This window comes from Lepisosteus platostomus, chromosome 9 (assembly GCF_059453375.1).
Source record: "Lepisosteus platostomus isolate fLepPlt1 chromosome 9, fLepPlt1.hap1, whole genome shotgun sequence".
Classification (NCBI taxonomy): domain Eukaryota; kingdom Metazoa; phylum Chordata; class Actinopteri; order Semionotiformes; family Lepisosteidae; genus Lepisosteus; species Lepisosteus platostomus.
The window spans coordinates 20,702,579-20,721,978 of NC_142619.1; the positions used below are offsets into that span (position 1 = coordinate 20,702,579).

The 19,400-nt window shown below is 33.7% G+C and overlaps 1 protein-coding gene across 2 annotated transcripts in view; it reads left to right on the plus strand.

Annotated features, from left to right (window-relative positions):
- sema3ab (sema domain, immunoglobulin domain (Ig), short basic domain, secreted, (semaphorin) 3Ab) overlaps positions 1-19,400 on the plus strand; it is a 219,544-nt gene that overhangs the window by 88,451 nt on the left and 111,693 nt on the right. The window contains exon 2 of one of the 2 annotated variants that reach the window (XM_088647166.1): positions 10,296-10,454. The exons of the other annotated variant lie outside the window; for it this stretch is intronic. The gene's annotated coding sequence lies outside the window, so the exon portion shown is untranslated. The remainder of the gene's footprint in view (positions 1-10,295; positions 10,455-19,400) is intronic. 2 annotated transcript variants of the gene reach the window in all.

The following is a 19,400-nucleotide window of genomic DNA, read 5'->3' on the forward strand; positions in this document are numbered from 1 at the left end:
CCTACACAATTTTTTTCCTTAATGGCATAATGACTGGTTTCATTAACCATTATAGAGAATATTACTTCTAAACTTCTACTTCTATAGAGAATGTTTTCTGTAGTTTTACATAAGCCTCAAAATTGTAGCTTATTTTGAATTTGTATTTTTATTCATTCATGCCAGGTATAATTGATAGGTGTGGATGTGAGTGTATTATTTGAATCAGCTTCATCCTCATCTCTTTGTAAAATTTACTTTTTAGATTCTTTACTAACTTCCATGGTTCCTTTTCTCTTGCTCAAGAAGTGAGCATAGACTTTCACCAGCACTATGGAATGATTTATGAATACTTACTGTCTTGAAAACTGAAACTTCATGACAATACAGCTCCAGCAAAATTTTGAAAAGTGGAAATGCAAGAATTATATTGCAATGCTATTGGACCAGTTTGGAAACAATGCAGTACATTATAGTATAGTGGGTTTTGTTATAAACAGAAATACATTGAACACATTCAAAATAAGCATTACAAATAAAAGGGTTTGTTCTATATTTTAGACACTTTTGTAAACAAGTTGTAAACAAGACAGACCTAAAGAAAGTGATTAATATAGTACGTTGATTATGAATATAAGCCTGCAAGACTCACAGAGATGTGATTCTCTGGGATGCTTCCACATTGCCAGATCAGCAAGATGATATGGTGGCTTGATTACTCAATCTACCTTATCGAGCTACAACCAAAATCTGGTGATGTTATTTATCCTTTGATCTTAGACTCAAGCAGGTCTAAAGTGACCCTGGTATGCTGTGATGAACATCAACATTACATTTTAAAGGACTGCATTTTTAATGTAGTTTTTCAATCAAAATATTTTTCTAATGCTCAGAGAGAAATAAATATTTTCCAAGGATGTTGAGATTTATCTCATATTTACATTAGATATGCAAGACATTATCTACTAAAACGGTTTATTGCTTGAGGCTTTTGAGGTCTGCAATGGACTGAAACAAGAATGTGTTCTAGCAACAACTCTTTGGCACGTTCTCCTCTCTGTGGCCTTCGGTAATTCCACTGAGGGTATTTACTTGCATACTAGGGCTTATGGCAAAATGTTTAAATTCACTTTTTAGAGTACAAAAATCAGAGTATGCCAAGTCCTTATCAAAGAGTTGCTTTTTGCAGATTATGCTCCTCTAGAAACCCACAAACAAAAACCTTAAAAAACCTATTTAAAGACTCTCCTGTGCCTGCAGCGTGTTTGACAATCAGTCTCAAGATTGACCAAAGACATTGCCAAGATATGTATTCAGCACCCTCATGCATTGTGGCAAAAAATGGAAAATGTACATTTAAGAGAAAAAAAAAGACTCAATGTTTTTACCTTTGAGGCCTCATATGGATTATACAGTATGTACAGGCAGGAAAGAGCGCCAAATGCAGTGGTTTTCAAACGTGCAACCATCCTGTTGAGTCAGTGACACTTGTGTTCGTTTGACAACCTTTAAAGATGAAAATCAGCCAGATGACAAAGGATCTTGGGCACCCAAGTCAAAGACATGACACAGACATTTTCATTTTCAAGTGTCACATAAAGATGTCAGCAACATTTAGAGTCAGATGCTGAAATTTTTGATGGAACCAGTAAAGGAAAGAAATAAAGGAAAGAAGAGACACATTGTTAACTTGGAAGAACGAATACAGGATACATAGGACAGTAAGTCTTGTCCCTCTAAGATAACTCCTTGCTACAACTATGACAAAGGTTGCCACTCAAGAGTTTGTCAACTCAACCACTACAGAAACAATAGTCAAATGAAAAGATGTCTCTGTATGGTGCTTACAGACAGATGTTGACAGCCACATTGCTATTGCTGCTAGTATAGCATAAAGGGCAGTTCAGGTCTTAAAACTTTACGTTTAGCTATGAGATTATTTACAATATCAGTATTTCAGCTCTGACTGTTGTCATTAATAGTCTTTAGATCATGCCATTTTTTATGCAGTCATCTGTCACCACTTTTCTGGTTTCTTCTGCAAATAGAGTTTTACCAGATGGCACACAAAATCGATAAAAAAATACCACCACTTATCAATAATTATGGGACTACTGTCCATTTTAATGCAGAAAGTACAGCCATCCACCTTGTTTTTGTTGAGTTATATCGTTTACATCATAGAGGTTCCTTAATCAATGCCACTGTATATATATTTATTTGTCTTTCCTGGATTACTGTACTTGTTCAGCCATTGCTGTGATGGAGCAATTCCTTTCGTGATCCTCTAAATCTTGCAGTCCAAGAAGTGGGTTGATGCATGAAATATATCACTTTTGGATTAATCCTGGGTGTGTATTGGCTGGATCCTGAACATTGTGTTGCGACATCCATATTAACAACACTACCACATACTTTCCTCTCCCTCTTACTGGTCCAGGGATTGCTTTGAGATTTAGCAGGAAACCTTTGTGCCTTTAATACCTTAAACATCCCCTATTCATGTGAAAACAATGCAAGAACATGTTTACTACCACATTTGTTTTGGATATATTCTGCAATTTTTGTTATTTAGTGCTATTGTAACTGGTATTTGTTTAAACAGATGTGGGGAGGAGGTCAAATTGTAATCTCATCTGTCTCTTTCTAATCCGTCCACTTTTCTATGCATATAAATTATCAGGCTGCACCCACCACATCTATTCTAGCTCCACTCCCTCCACCTCATCTTCATCACTGTAGCATTTTCTCCCTGGCTCATCCTTCATAAGTAAGGGGGGGTATGACAGCACTGATCTCTGACCATTTCTTCAACCAAGCGAGTTAACTCCAAAGTGTTAAGTACACTATCCCTTTATACACTGAATATTTAATATGTGTAATTGGACTCCATGATGATGAGAGAGCTATGAAGCCACAGAAAAGGATGTACTGTATGTATGTAGAAAAATATAACTTATAATTAATAAGGATTCAATTACTAACAAAATTAATATTAGCAAATATTAAAGTACACAGTGCTAAAATAATTTAAAATCGTTCATATTAGCCTAACAGAAACAAACTAAAGAGTTCTAAAGGGTATGAACATGAATTAGCTTTGTACCAGGGGAGTAAAATCAAAGCTGAGGAATTAACTTAAGTAACAGAACTGCTTGATAATATTTAATAATGTACAGCTCTGACATGAAAAGAAAACAACAAAAAACATATCTTTTTATATAAGAAATTATTTCTTGAGGTGCAATTTAAAATAAAATAGTATAGAACACATGGTAGTTAAAGCCTGAAAGGCAGCAACAAAGGTTTATTTCTTAAAAGCTTGTTCTAGTTTGCTTGTTCAAGTACCTGTCAGGGTGATGAGTGAGCTGGCAATAAGAGACTGTTTGAGCTTCAGCAGGGAATGAAAAGCAGTGTGAATATTTGCTGACAACTGAGTGTGCATTTATCACAAAACGTCCTGTAAACAGGTATAGACATTGTTAACTGCTTTTCCAAAACCAGTAAATCAGCTTTTTTATCAAGAAAAAAATACTGCATAGGTCTTTTCCCATAATAAAGTGAAACATGCATTTTATTAAATTGTTTTTTTGTTAGAGTTAGGTCAGATATAGTCAACACTAACGACATTTAAAATTAATCAATCAGTTAAGCACATTAATGAGTTGCATTTTAAATCCATAATTGTGGTTTTAATAAAGGGCCCATAGTCTTGCTATACATTGTGTATTTAAGTTAGTAAATGTAATAAAATGCTTTTTCCACAAATCTATGAATAATATATGAAAAACACACACATCACAAACAACTATGTAAAAAACTATCGTAATTAATCTTATTTTTTATTTCAAATTGTTTTTTTTTCTTTTGTAAACAATGATTTGAATGGGGGTTGAGTTAGAGTTATCTTAACTCTAGATGACTCTCAGAGTTAAGCTGATGTGAATTTTTATTCTTTTTTGAAAGAACCTTTCTTCTAAAGGGGCTTTGAAAGACATCCTCCACTAAACTTTAAGAAAAGGTTCCATTATCTGGTGGCTATAGTTATCAGTTTCTCCTGAGTGCCCCTAAAGAGTACAGCTAATTCTTTTGATTATCTGTATAAAGTGTTGGTAATCGGTAGGATGAACTTAAACTGACTATATGCCCCACTGCTCACAGCCAGATACTTTACTCTTTTCTAATGGCAAAATTAAATCTGTTCACACATCTTCAGGGCATAGATAGGCTTTTGACACTTAAAAGTAACCCTTTGTTTCAAATTGCGGCTGTGATCTGCAGTCAACCACTCCTGGACTATTCAATGTAAACATATTGAGTCTAAAAAGTACTAGCTTGTATCTTGGACTCTTTGGCTTACATTATAAGATACATACTTCTTACAAATTTCAAATTAGAAAATGTATCTGTGTTACTGTGTTATTTTTAATTTTGTAAAATAAATGTGTGTTTCTTTGCAATTTTTAGGTTACTAACAGTAGAGTCTTACAAGTTTACTTACCTAATATCAATATTCTTCATTTTCTATTTATTATATCCAGTGTTTGTTTAATGGCAGATTCACACAGGAAAAAAGATGCCACTGCCACAAAAATGACCATCAAGTACTGGATATGCATTTATGACTAGCAGATTCAAATTTTGATTTGATCTGGGTCCACAAACTAGAATAATATTCTTGTTAGCTCCTGTATATAAATGGCATGGATATAACTGAAATAAAATTAAGGGGAAGGTGTAATGGTTGAACTGAAAATCTTTTTACAGGATGTTGTAGATTTAGGATACTGTACCAATAGTAACATTGCTATAAAATACTGACAAGATACTTCATCTTGATTTCTTCAGTTAGCCATGCGTAAGTGTGTGTGGGCTTGTCTAGGAACATAATGTGTAATGGTGTTGTCTTGTGTTTTTAGATTTGCCTAAATGCAAAAAGAAGAATAAGCTTTGGCCCCATAAGTCACTTAGGACCATCACCTTAAATTCAATATTTTGGTTTGGATGAAAACTAACTTAAATGTATGCCTGTTGTTTACACATTCAGGGATAAGACCTTAATCAATAGATATTCGTAATAGACCATTTCAGACACATGAGAAACCTGTGATAACTATAAAAACAGTTATAGACTAAAATAAACTTTAATCTTCACAACAATCATAACACAAACACCCCTTTCCACACCACAAAAATACTGACAATGAATGCTGTAAATAATAAGTCTTGTCCCAGCTGAAAATATGTGACCCTTCAGGTAGTTCAGTTGTATTGTTTGCAAACTGTGACAAAGTATCAAATTCTTTTCTCTTTATCAGTGCAGTCACCATGGCATGGTGATGTTACGGGGTTAACTCTGTATGCTTTGTATATCCTGGAATTAGGAATTCAGACAAGGATGAATGACTAAGAATACCTAGTTTGGTGGGCTAAAACTGACCTCATCCAAAATGTTCCTTGGGTTTCTGATGGCCTTTTCCCTGATCCATAAATGTAATTGAAACATTTTTACTCTTCTGTGCTTTTCATCACTATATTTTAAAAGGCTTCCTAATTTGACTTCACATATGTAAGAGTATGCAGCTTTCAATAACTTCCTTTCAATGGCATTTCTTTTAACTTCAGATGGCAACTGTGGTGAGGCTCCTGCAAGTTATCCTATTGTTGTTGACAGCAGTTGAATGTTCTTCAAAGTAACCTGGGAAATTCCTAGAATCTATGAGTTGATTTTTCTTTACCTTAACAATGAAAGGATCATTAAGTGTTTAGCACGTTTTACCAATTTATTTTAATACATTTTACAAGGATCAACAAACATATACTGTAACATTGTTTCATGTTAGTTATAGTAAAAAGGTAACTGCTACAAGAGTGAAGAAAGCTCTTACACATCGTTTTTTGTTTTGTAGACTCTTGGTTTAAAACATGAACCAACCATTTTTATTGGTGCATATTAGGATTATCAGTATGCCAGTTAAGCAAACCTTTTCCTATTGCATTTCTGTGATAGTCCCAAGTCTTTTTGAAAAGGGAAAACAACAAAATGGGATACTGCAATTTACACTTTTTTTTTAATATGACCCTATCTGTTTTATGAGAACAAGGCTTTGATCTCTGTTTTAAAAGATTACATGTACAGTATAATGTGCAGTGGGGCCAATTTTAAGTAATTACCCATTTTGTTTTAGACTATTTGTCTAATTCAAGCAACTACAATGACCTAGAATTCATAAAATATGATAATCATGCAACAAATACAAAACAATTTACAAAACATGAAAAAAGGAAATATATATGCAGACCTGTTTGGCATAGTCATATCTTAAAGCCTGATTTAATTTTGTTGGGATCCATTTAATTTGCCCCTAATTGAAAGACAGGAAGCTGAACAGCTTCTGGATGTTTATAAGAAAGGTCATAGTTCACTCACACTGTTAAAATAAGTTGATGTACTGTAGATACAAAACATTTTGAAAATGCCAAATATTTTTAGGTAAACCTTCCATAACAAAATAGAAAAAATCAGAACCTGCAGATTTATTAAGGTGACAAATTAAATAATACAGAAGTATGTAGAAAATAACATTATTTTTTTAAAGCTACATGCTTTAATGCATCTTTTATGCTCTGAAGCAGCATAAAGCTTTTATTTGATTTTTTAATCAATTTTTGCACCTACTTTGAAGATTGTTTAATTGAATGCTGTTTTTAATGTTTTGCAATTTTTATATTCACAAAAAGTCTGTGGCAGGAACATTTCATGTTGCTATACCAACATTTGATGTATATATTCTTAACAGTATTTAGTTCTGTTTAATTTCTCTTTCACACTGTTAACATTTGTATTCACTGTGAAACATTTTCTTTCACCTGAATATTCTGTATGCTTAGTAGTTCTAATCCAATTGTACTGAAAAAGCTAAATTTCACAATTTAGTTATGGTATGCCATTAAGTCTTGAATTTTAATAATATTGTATATTCCTAATCATACTAAGTACATTTTTATGTCATTCTCCAACAAAAACAAGTTAAGCGCATTTAGTATGCACCAACCCCAGGCAGTCACAGAGGGATACATTTTATTCATAACCAAAAACATTTGGAGATCTTTTACTGAATGCCAAATGTATTGAACTATGCTGGGGCAAAGAAGTTTAGAGAAAACAGATGCAGTGAAAGAGTATTGGTATTGCAGAGATTTGCGATTCATAACTCAAACCAGAGTAAAAGATTTGCAATACAAGGTGGTTGTCCATGTGTTGGGTTTTAACAAGTATTTTATAATTTCTGGGTTGCAGATGCAGAGGATTCAGATATTATGCATGGTAATGTTTTAAATAATTCTTTAGTCAGTGCTATCTATGAAGTTTTAATTTGCCACATACAGGTATATGATGCTCATCCAGGTAATGTTTTAAATCATATTTTGCATCTGTGCTGTTTTTTTAACTCTTACAACAGCTGGTATATGGATTTCATGCTATGAATGTCTAGGGAAAATCACTCATTAAGCCATGTTCTGTTTTGAATTTAATCAGAGATGTAAGCAAATCACCCTTAAACCAGCATTGGAGTTGGCTCTGATTGGAAAGTTTCAGGCAAGATGAATGTTTTCAAGAAAGTTTCTTAATGAACTAATTTTGAACACGTTTGTGTGTTTCCTGATTTATTTTAATTTAATGTGTTATTGCTTCAAACAGCAAAAGGATATACTGGTTGACATTTTAGCTCTGTTTCATGTAAAATGTCTGCATATGGCTAAAGCAGTAAAAGATGGGAAGCAAGAATTGTTTATATAACTTCATCTTCTCAATTTGAAATGCAAGTATTATGTTTATTTCAAAATTGAACTCTTTTCACCTAAGTGAACCCTTTTCGTGTGAAAGTTATACATACACTAGAATCCACAGTTAAAGTTAAGATTTATAGAGTTTTAAATGTTCCCCAAACCTTCTGTTCACTATTGTGAATGCATATTATAATCATAAGTTAAAAAGAAGTACCATCAACATGCGTAATATCTATCCACTGCTCATGTCACACTTACAATAGGCTACAGTGTTTCTAAGGGTGCTTGTCTGCTACAGTACAGTATATGCAATTTAAAATTACAGTGACTCAAAGACACACACCCTATTCTTGTGCTTCATAGACAATTTACCAACATTTTGGAGACCATTGAAGCACAGTGATTGCTCATCTATAATTAAACAGACAAGATTTAAAATTTGATTCCCCCTGTACAGTAAACTACATCTCAAGTAATTATACAAGATTTATCAGAGGAATCCAGGGCTCTTGTACACCAAACAGGAAGTCATTTTCCCAGTATGTCAAGAAATCTCATGAAATTGGAAATGGTGTACTATGAATAAGTCTAAGTCATGCAGTAAAGAGTGCAAATGAACCAGAGCAGTTGTTAAGTACATTTGCTGTAAAATAAACAACCATCAAAAATTTTAATGACAACCTCCTGACTTTACATAGCCAGTGTTTACACCGCTGCTGTCATCAATGTGCTTTGTGGTTTCATTGAATATATAACATACTGAACCTTACCTGGAAAGAAAAAAGAATGAAATGCAGATTCTCTTATTCAGACTTATAAACTGGACATAGACTTATTTTGAATTGTTAGTAAAAAGCACAGAGGATATAACTGAAAAGAGGAAGCACTATTTCACACAAAAGGCTATGGAAATCTGGGACACGTTACTCAGCCATGTTCTTGTAGCTGATATTTCAGCTTCTTTATGAAATGGCTCGAAAAGGTCCTCAGATCAATTAGATATTAGCAATCTCACAAGCTTGATGGGATGAATGACCTATTGTACTCTCATTTAAAACCTTTCTAATATAATTTTCTTATTACTAGTATTATTAGGTGTTCAGCATGAAAAATGATCTAATCTAAAGAAAACCACACCAGATTCAATTTAAAATCAAGAAAAAGTATCTTATGTATTCCAGGACTAAATACAAAGTACCTTAACATTAATTTATACTTTGCTATCTGGCTTATATTGGATTTCAGTGAAGCCACTGCATAAACATAAAACAATTTAAAATGCCTTATTTGTCAGTAGAGCAATTTATGAGATGATAGACAGAGGCCATAAATGCTAAATAGTGCTATTTGTATGCTACACAAATAAAGTAAAATGGTTCCGAAATTCCAAATTATCCAATGACACTACATTACATGCAGCTATTACAGATCAATTACTCATTATACTATGTTTTAACTGGAATATTCACAGGCAGCATGTATTGAAGGTTTATGGGCTTTTTAGCTCCAGCTGCTGAGATAGCAGTTTATATAATGCATGTTTTATATAAGAGTCAAAGTGTGTCATTTTAATTGTTTAGATATGCCCATCAATCAGTCTTATTTGCATAAAAAAATGAAAAAATAAGGATATCACTCTATTACATCCTTAGCTTATAAAATGCCTCTTCTGCTTATCAGGATACTCATGAAACCATTAAGCATGTTTGATTTCTTATCTGTAATGGACAATCATTATGGGAGGAAAGCAACTGAAGTATCTGTGTGCATTTGAACACTTAGCACATTATCTAAAAAGATTCTGGAACAAATATTTCTTTTATGAAAGGACTTTTAAATTAAATTGACCTTCAGAACAAACATTAAAAAACCCATAAACATCCCTATGAATAGTATTTAAATTATATAAGCATTTTGTTTACTGCATATGGCCTATCTGAATAACAAATCTGATAAACACTGGAAGCATGACAAGAAGTTGTACTAAGAACAAAAGAGGAAAATCTAGGCTTTTGACCACTTGTAAGAAAATTATTTGAGTTTGAAATAGCATTACAATAAAAGAGAAAGACGAATTTGCATATACTAAACACAGATCACAGCACCCTCAGGGTGAACTTTAAAGTTCTCATCAATTTTAGCAAAAAGAATGTCAACAGAAGGTGACATTTGCAAAATACAATCTTGTAATATAATTAACACACTAATCACTAATCTCAGAACTCTCCATATTGTGCCCTAATGGCCACTTAATTTGTCACTCAAAGAGCAAAAAAGAGCAAGCATTTGCAATATTTGAACACAGGAAAATGGGTGTTCATGTAAGTTTGGAAGTAAATCAAAAGGAATAATATTTTAATTAAATTTGTAATATATATAGGAATATTAATAATAGAATAAACAAAAATCACACAAACTGTACATATCTAAACCACAAGAGAGATTTATTTTTTATTGAACATTAAGTGATAGCATTATCTAATTAGACATATTGCCTCTAAGAAAACGGTCTTATTGATTGACAGATTTGGATGAACCTGTGCCATGGGTCAGTGCTCTACAGGGCCCCATGCACTAGACACGCAGCCCAACATCCTCTTGGGTTAGTGCAGTCTGCATGTAGACCTGAGACTGAAAACATCAGCACATTTCTTTGGAATTCTCTGACCTTCAAAAATTCTGAGGTAAGGCAGCACTTCAGTTTTTTTTTATTTTCTCTGTGTATATAAACACTGTATTACTGAGCATTGGATGTCTACAGTTATAATACTTTCTACAGGGTATAGTTGTCGAGATTAATATCAGTTGCATACTTATTAGTGGTGTTTGGTGCTCAAACTTTCCCATTCCCAAGTTACTATCAATATTCATCTCTTTAGCGGAAATGTATTGTATTTATTTCTGCATTTTATACTGCATATTATTTTTGAGACCAGTCAAAGAGATCAAGGAAGATTCAAGTATTAAGTAAACTTAACTGAATATTATGCAAGCTGCAATCATCACTTTTTTCATTTTTAAATGTAATTTAAAAAAAATGTTGGAGTGGTAAGGTCATTCAATCTGATATGAAAATATTAACATAATTTTCAAAATTTGTAATTGCATACGTTTATAATGTAAGTTCAAACAACACAGCCCTGTACTGGCAGAACATGGAACATATATTTACACTTATTAGTGAAAGTTTATGATACAAAAAGCTATTTAATGCTTTAATGAAAAAAAAAATACTACGTCTTCTGAAAGATGTAGGAATTTAACAATCCTGCTTTCTGAAAATGTTCCAGTGCAACTATAAGGAGGGTTTTTTCAATGTTGGAATAATTTCATGCTTTAAATAAAACTTGATATCAGAGAAGCATTGTCATTAGAGTTACATAATTCAAACTATATACTGCAGGTTGAGCTCTCTGATAAAAAGAAAATTGTGTATTTAATAGAAAACTAACTTTGACTCAAAGCACTATTTTATTTTTTATAGTATGGGCGATATAGTCTACATGCCTGGAATGTTTGCATGTTTTTACTATGCACTGTAAATTGAACATTTGCCCATTGTTAATAAAGGTAATATGTGTATTATTTTTAATTTACATTTAGATCTAAGTTTTTCAGTTCTGTTGGACATTTTTCCTGCTTTACCTAGAGTTGGTTTATCCACATTTGGAAATGATTTGTATAAATATACATTAAAAAGATAGTATAATCAAAAAAAAAAACTAACTTCAGTTTATTGATCCAATACTACCATGTTTGGCAAAGAACAGTTGTCTGGCTTACACAAGACAGATTTTGTTCCACTGTCTAGCCATTTTGTGTGGTAATCCTTTCCCTGCCAATCTATCTTGGTCAATTTACCAAACACTATATTTTATTTTCTGGCTTGCAACCAAGGTAGTTAACATTTGTGGAGAAAAGAATGCTGAAGTTGGTTCATATTTTGAAATTGAAGTATTAGTTGATTTATACCACATAATTTGTTTAAAAAGGATTTTTGAATAGTAAATGGTCTATGTATGGCCAGATTTTCACTTTCCTGCTTAAAAATCGTATGTATTTGCCACCTCAAAATCAATAAGATGAGCTGAAAATTTGTACTTAGCTGAACTGGTGAAATATTTCATAGATTTACAGGAACTACAAGTGAAACCGCCAATACAGTATAAATCAATCGACACATTCTTTATTGTTCAATGAATGTCTACCAATTATGAATAGTATAATGTGTTAATTTATATAATTTGATATTTACATTATTATTGTTTTATTCTATATGCATCTCAAGAGCTGTTTGGTAATCACTGAGTGTTACTATGGTATACCTGTACTTTTTTTTTTCCTGTGGAATAACTCTAAACTCACTGCCACAAATGAAATAACTGTGTGGCTATACATTTTGTACAAATCACATGCAAAGAATTGTTGGTGCAACTAAATTGTCTTGCAAAATCCTCTTCCAGGTTTGGGTCAGAAGTAGGGTTTATTTTCAGCCACACTAATCATTTTGTGATAAATGTTTACATAGAATTTCCAGCCTGTCTCATGGTCACATTATTTACTGTATGTACACTTTTTACATTTACCTCATTGGTCACATTCGTAATGTTATTTACATTTAAAATAGTGAGCAGAAGGATTTGTTTATTGTTTAAATACTGTTCCTAGGGATAACAACTATACTGAGTTCAAGTCTTGAGATTAAATAAAAACACCGGGTGCTTAGTATCTTGTATTTGATATTAAGTAAAATTGAGTTGATTAACAGTATGTATAAAGAGAATAAATAATCAAATTTTAATTAACGCAAGTACAATAAAAGACGTGTCTATGCACGTTTGAGTAATGGAGATCAACATGAATTTAGAGGGCCTGTCTGTAAAAGAAGTCATCCAAAAATTGAGATGTCTTGCTTCAACAATCCGCAGACTAGAAAAAAATTAAAATGACTATTAGGGACAGGAGTTATGTAGGAAAGCAACACAATGGATTGGAGTAAAAAAAAACAATCCAAGTCCATGCCCTCTGTTTTTCAAACCACAGTGTCTATTGAAAAAAAGAAAGTCCAGGAAGAAACAACCTATTTGTCATCATAATGACTGTAGCTCACCATTGCATGAAAACAGTCTGCATGCATGGAGGCTATTCAGTGGAAACAGGTTGACAGATGAAGTTGCTGTGCTCTGTGTGAAGTACAGTAGCAGTGACAGCGGTGGAATTTTTAATTTCCTGATGAACACTGTTTTAAATACATTCAGTACACGAGAGAAGGCAATGTGTCTAGATATGTCATGGAGAGCATTATTCTGACTTTTGCTCTATTCGAGTCAACAGGTAGAATAGTGGAATTTTGATGATGTGGAGGGGAATCGTCTTTAACACAACAACATCTTAACCCAAGGTGAAGGCAACTTTACTACTCAGTAGTACATTACCAAAGGCCTTGTACAAACAGATTTTCTGTTCCTGCTAACCAAGTGAAAATCTTCCAATAGGACAATGCAGGATAATACAAAAACAGTGTTGAGGTCGTGTCATGGTCATGTTGTGTTTTTCTTCTGACCTATTCCAATAGAATATCTAGGGAATCAGGTAATCAATGTCATCAATAAGAGATAAATGATCCGATTTATGCTTTGTAACCTAATTGCAGTTAAAACCCATATCAGTCTGTCCAGAGGTTTATCTGGTTTATGGGTCAGTACTGCCATCATTTTGTTAACGCTCAAAAGACTCATGCTCGATATTGTCTTTGTAATGTCCCCATTGACCTATAAAACGACATGATACTTATACATATATATTATGCTTTTTATAATTTTTAATATTACTGTAAAACATTTCATTTAATCTATTAGAAATTAGATTTGTGCATATTCTTTTGGGTTTATATTTGTATATATAATAATGATAATAATAATTGCTTACACTTATATAGCGCTTTTCTGGACACTCCACTCAAAGCGCTTTACAGGTAATGGGGAGTCCCCTCCACGACCACCAATGTGCAGCATCCACCTGGATGATGTGACAGCAGCCATAGTGCACAAGAACACTCATCACACATCAGCTATCAGTGGGGAGGAGAGCAGAGTAATGAAGCCAAGTCATAGATGGGGATTATTAGGAGGCCATGATTGGTAAGGACCAATGGGAAATTTGTCCAGGACACCCCTGCTACACCCCTACTCTTTTCGAGAAACACCCTGTGATTTTTAATGACCACAGAGAGTCAGGACCTCGGTTTTACGTCTCATCCGAAGGACAGCACCTGTTTACAGTATAGTGTCCCCGTCACTATACTGGGGCATTAGGACCCACATGGACCGCAGGGTGAGCGCCCCCTGCTGGCCCCACTAACACCTCTTCCAGCAGCAACCATACTGTTTCCCAGGAGGTCTCCCATCCAGGTACTGAAGAGGCTCACAACTGCTTAGCTTCAGTGGGTTGCCAGTTGTGAGTTGCAGGGTGATATGGCTGCTGGCAATATAAACAATATAGTATATATTGTTATATATAAGTATATAGTCCAGAATGCCTGTGTATTCTAAGGAGTTCTATGTGAAAATTGTAACATTTATACATACTGTACCTGTATCCATCAAGCATGAAAAATATAACCAAATTATCAGATTGAGTCCACTTCATGATCTTGAAAGAAACGTTATAACAGTGGTGTGAATTTCGAGAGAGCAGTAATGTATATGTTTTTATTTAGATCATCAAAACAATTAATAATTATAACTAATATTGGACATGTGATGCAATATAGATGCTGTAAAGCAGTAGCTTCTAATCCTGGTAATGGAAAACCTAAGTAAATTAACAGACAATTTGGAAGAAACATCTGAATACCATTATACCCTCAAGGATCAGCTTCTCCAAATTACTAAATTACCTGTTTAATTGATCAGTAACTTAAAAGTGTGCAGTTTTTAGAAACAGGTGACTTGATTTGACCTATAATAAGAACTGAATTGGAAGCAGAATTGGAGAGCACTGTGTGCTGGATGTTTTAAGAAATGGTTACCTTTTACAATTGTACTAGTGTTTTTTTCCTTTTATTAAGTTTTATGTGCACACAAAATATTTGTTAATGACTAATTGAAGGAGAATTTGGAAATTTGTTGGCACAATGACATTAAATTACGAGAATGTCCAGTTTATAGAATTCATCTTGAGTACCATTCGTGAAAATGAAATTAACTTAATGTTGACCTATTTTGTTATTCATTAAATTTTATGTTTCCATTACACATCCCAGTGGAAGATAAATGTTGCTTTTTAACATAAATGTGTACCTTAGAATTCATTTAATTGAAATTACAGAATTAACCTGTGTAGATGGTCAGTAAATTCCTTAGGAATATACAGTACATGACATTGCACAGTATTCCTGGTCATATGCAAATAAAGTACTGCAATCACAAGTAAGGCTTTTTAATCTCAGTTTAATTGTCTGTAAAGGGGATGTCAACTTCAGTACTTTACACATATGGTAGTAAACCAGGGAGCTTGATACTGTCATAGATCAGTACTCTAATGGAATAGACCATGACATTTCTGAAATGGGCTGGGATGATATTGACAGTTAAAGCAAAAATGCCAATCAAAATCACAGCAGCAACTCTTGCAGGCACTGTAAGAAGACTTGAAGAGTATCCTGTGAACATGCTTAGAATAAAGCAGTATAGTCTCATATTGTAGGCTGGAGGGGTGGGAGGGTCACAACAGCTTTTAAGTTATACACTGCTTTCTAAATATAGGTTGGCGTTGATGTACATATGACACCTGGTGTTGTTCAAGAGAAAGCTACATTTTAATTTGCAAGTCTCACTGGGAGATATTTTATAAGCACAGATTAGGTAAAGCATATAAAAATAATATTGTAATGGTGAAATTAAATCTGAGCATTGTTTTTACTTCCAAGAAACAGTACAATATTTCCTAACCAGCTATTCTTATTATTAATGCTTATAACAAAGCTATCTTGCACTTTCAGTTTATCATGGGTAAGCCATGTTTTGTATTTAAATATAGATATTAAATGACAATATCATTTCAGGATAAACTGCCAAAGACCTGAGTGATGGGAAAATGGAATCCAAATATGGTTCCCATTGGCCCCGTAAATTATTAACAACACCTTTTTTCCCAAATGCATGTTTGCTTACACAATTTCTGTGTACTGTGTAATAAGTAATACCTTTTCACTTGATGTGAAAGTAATCAAGTTATGTAAAATTATAGTATGTTTGCATTTTTCAGTTAAATAGAATGGAACATGTAGTGTTTGTGCCAAAAGCACTTCCTACACTGTATGCATGGATATATCCCAAAATAAATTGTATGTTGTATTTATCATTCTTATAATTAATTATTTAAAATACAAATTCCTGTATTGTAAAGAAAAAATAAGTTTTGCATTTGCGGTCCCAATACTTAAATAAATAATTATTAAGAACAAAAGTATCTTAATAAAATAAAACATGGTCCAAAATTGAAATGGTTAGGTAAATGGTTAAGTTTATTAAATGATTAATAATTCTAGATCATTGTTTCTCACTGGGGCAGCTAGATGAGGCAGTAGTTAGCATTGCTATACTGCTCGGGCCCTGGGTTTAATTCCTGGTGTACAATTGGTGTGAAGTTTGGGAGATCATCTCATTTTCAAGTGGGTTTCCTCCAGGTGCTCTGTTTTTTTCCCCACAGATGAAAGACATACTGGTAGTTAATTGGCTTCTGGGAAAACTGGCACTAGCGTGCTTGTGTGTTTGTTTGTACTGTATGTGTGTGTTATGGACTGGTGTCCCATCAGGGCTGTATCCTGCCTTGTGAAAATTGCTTGCTAGAATAGGCTCTGGCTTTCCAATACCCTGTATTGGATGTACAGTATGAATGGATGAGTGTTCGGGTAGCATGGTGGCATAGTGGGTAGCATTGCTCCCTTCAGTGCCAGAGTCATGGGTTCAATTCAAGAACTAGGGTGCTGTCTCCATGAAGCTTGTATGTTTTCCCAATGTTTGTGTGGGTTTACTCAGGGTGCTCTGGTTTCCTCCCACATTCCCAAGATACTGTACACGGGGGTGGCAAATTGACTCCTGGGAAATTTGGCCCTAGTGTGGAGTGTGAGCAGGTCTCTGTCTGTGTGAGCCCTGAAATGGACTGGTTTTGCCTTTTGGGATAGGTTCTGGCACCTCCATGACCCTAAATTGGATTAAATGGTTAGAAAATGGATGGGTTTCTGTTTCTGTTTGTATAATGTACATTATAGGGAAAAAAAAAAGGTTTATTTCTTGCTTACATGCCTACAAAAAAAAATAAAAGTTAGATTTAGTCCCACTTAAACATAGCATATCACTGGAAGTTTGCAATGTGGATGTGGTTAGACAAGACTCCAGACTATTGGGTGAGAAGGGGCAGGGTTCACAGTGGCTCAAAAAAAACAGTTTTGAGAAGATGGAAATTAGTGGGACAGATAAATGTTTTGTGGTTAAAGTGGTTGCTGGCTTCCTTCATGTAAACCTTATAACCCAATGGATTTTTTTCTTTGTTTGTAGATTTTATGTACTACATAAGAAATACAAATAAGAAAAAGAAAAGGTATACACTGTCGTACAATGTTTTGCTCTTTTCACACTGTGTCTTCTCTTCTTTATATAGAAATACACAGTTCTAATGCTAATCATCTATCGAAGTTTTACCCATTTAAAGGCAACAGTTCATCCTGTTGGATGTGTTTTATGTGTGCAAAATAACCTTTTCTCTTCTTAGATGTGTAGTGACGATTAAATGATGTTAATTATGGGGTTTACCTGAAAATGGGTTAATTATATTTGATTGTTAAATAGTAAATATACATGATTGGAAAGGATTATCTAAAGAGTCTTTACAGTGACTGCTCATGTATAGTTTACCCTCAGTTGTTGTGATCAAGTTTTTGAGGGTTTTGATCAATGTGAGCTAAAGACTACTAAATGACAAGCTTGTTTCTTTGAACCCAAAGTAAGCTGTATTAAGTTGTAAAAATAGTGGAAAACACTGGTGGAGGCTTAAAGTAAATTGTTGATTGTGTTCAGTTCATGGCTCCTACTGTGAATTGTGTTCGGTTCATGGCTCCTACTGGGAATTATATGCTGACCACATGGGCATGCTTTCACAATAGCACCAGACAAAAATCTACAGGCGTGAAACTCAGCCTTTTCATTCACACAATTGTTGTTTAAAAAAAGTAGTGTTTTTTAAGTCTTGTACAGAACTCTTCCATGATTTAAATGAAAAAATACACTGGGTTTTTAGTGCTATTTAAATGTTATTATTTCAGATTTCAGTTTTGTGTATGTTTGGTCCTTGCATTGTAGAGCATCTGGTGTACCAGCTTTCCAAAAAGCACCACATTTCCAGTGGAGTGGGCATAGCGTCTTACTAGTACAAAGAGTAGCAGACTCTTTTAAGCATTTAGCTTTAAAATAAAAACACATGAATGTTTATAAAACACTATTACACTAATAGTACAATACTTGTAAAATGATACCCATGTTCTTCTATTAAAATAAATAAATGTGTATATGAGAGAAAGCAATCAAAACTTTTGGCTTTACCCATTTAATTCACATACAGTAGCACTCTCCTTTCATCAGAGTCCTGATACTTCTTTCTGTTTCCTATTTATTTATGACTTAGGGATTGGAATGTATTTCTGCAAATGTTTCCAAAAGAGTCTTTGCTTTACATTTCGCTGTCCTAAGGATGTATGCCTTTATGAAATTGCACATTCCCTTTTTGGTATTAACACGTGTTTGCCACTTACTGTATTTGGCACAGAATTCATTTCTGTAAAGCAATGCTTATACCAAAGAAGTATTTCTGACAATGGAGAAAAAAATGGACCACATAATTTCATGATTATTATTGTAAACACATCCTTCATTTAGTTATTTGATTAAAAATACACTGGTGTAAGTCTTAGACATCTTAGACACTGGTTTTACAAAAACGTATGTAATAAATATTCAAGATAAGGAAAAGGCTCAGCTATTGCATATAAAGCAAACATTCAATGCTTAAAAGCTGTTGATTCTGAATGTTTCAATTTCACGTCTGTAGATTCTTGTCTAGTGCTATTGTGAAAGCATGCCCATGTGGTCGGCATACAATTCTCAGTAGGAGCCATGAACCAAACACAAGTGCTCCTGGTGAGAACAGGTGGGTGATTTTATTTGCTATTAAGAGGCAGTACAGAAGGTCAGAATTTAGTCAAGAATAAAAATCCAAACTATAACACAACAGAAGCAATGGATGATATGCAGGATGTTAAAGTAATAAAGTTAATATTGCAATAACAATACATTGTCGATGATAATTACATTTTGAGCGAATTGTAAAAAGCAAGACAGGTTTTAAAGATTGTTCAGATTTCACTCTGTCAATTGAATTTTAAAACAAAAGTGGGGTAGCTCCTGTCATCACAGCTGCATAGTGATTTTTAAAAACATTCCAAATAATTCAATAATTGATTGCAAACACCTGACTTTGAATGACGTTCGGCCGTAGAGCCTTCTTCAGGTGTGAGCCTATATATATATAGTGTGTGTTTATGTGTGTGTATATATACAGGTGTGTGTGTATAT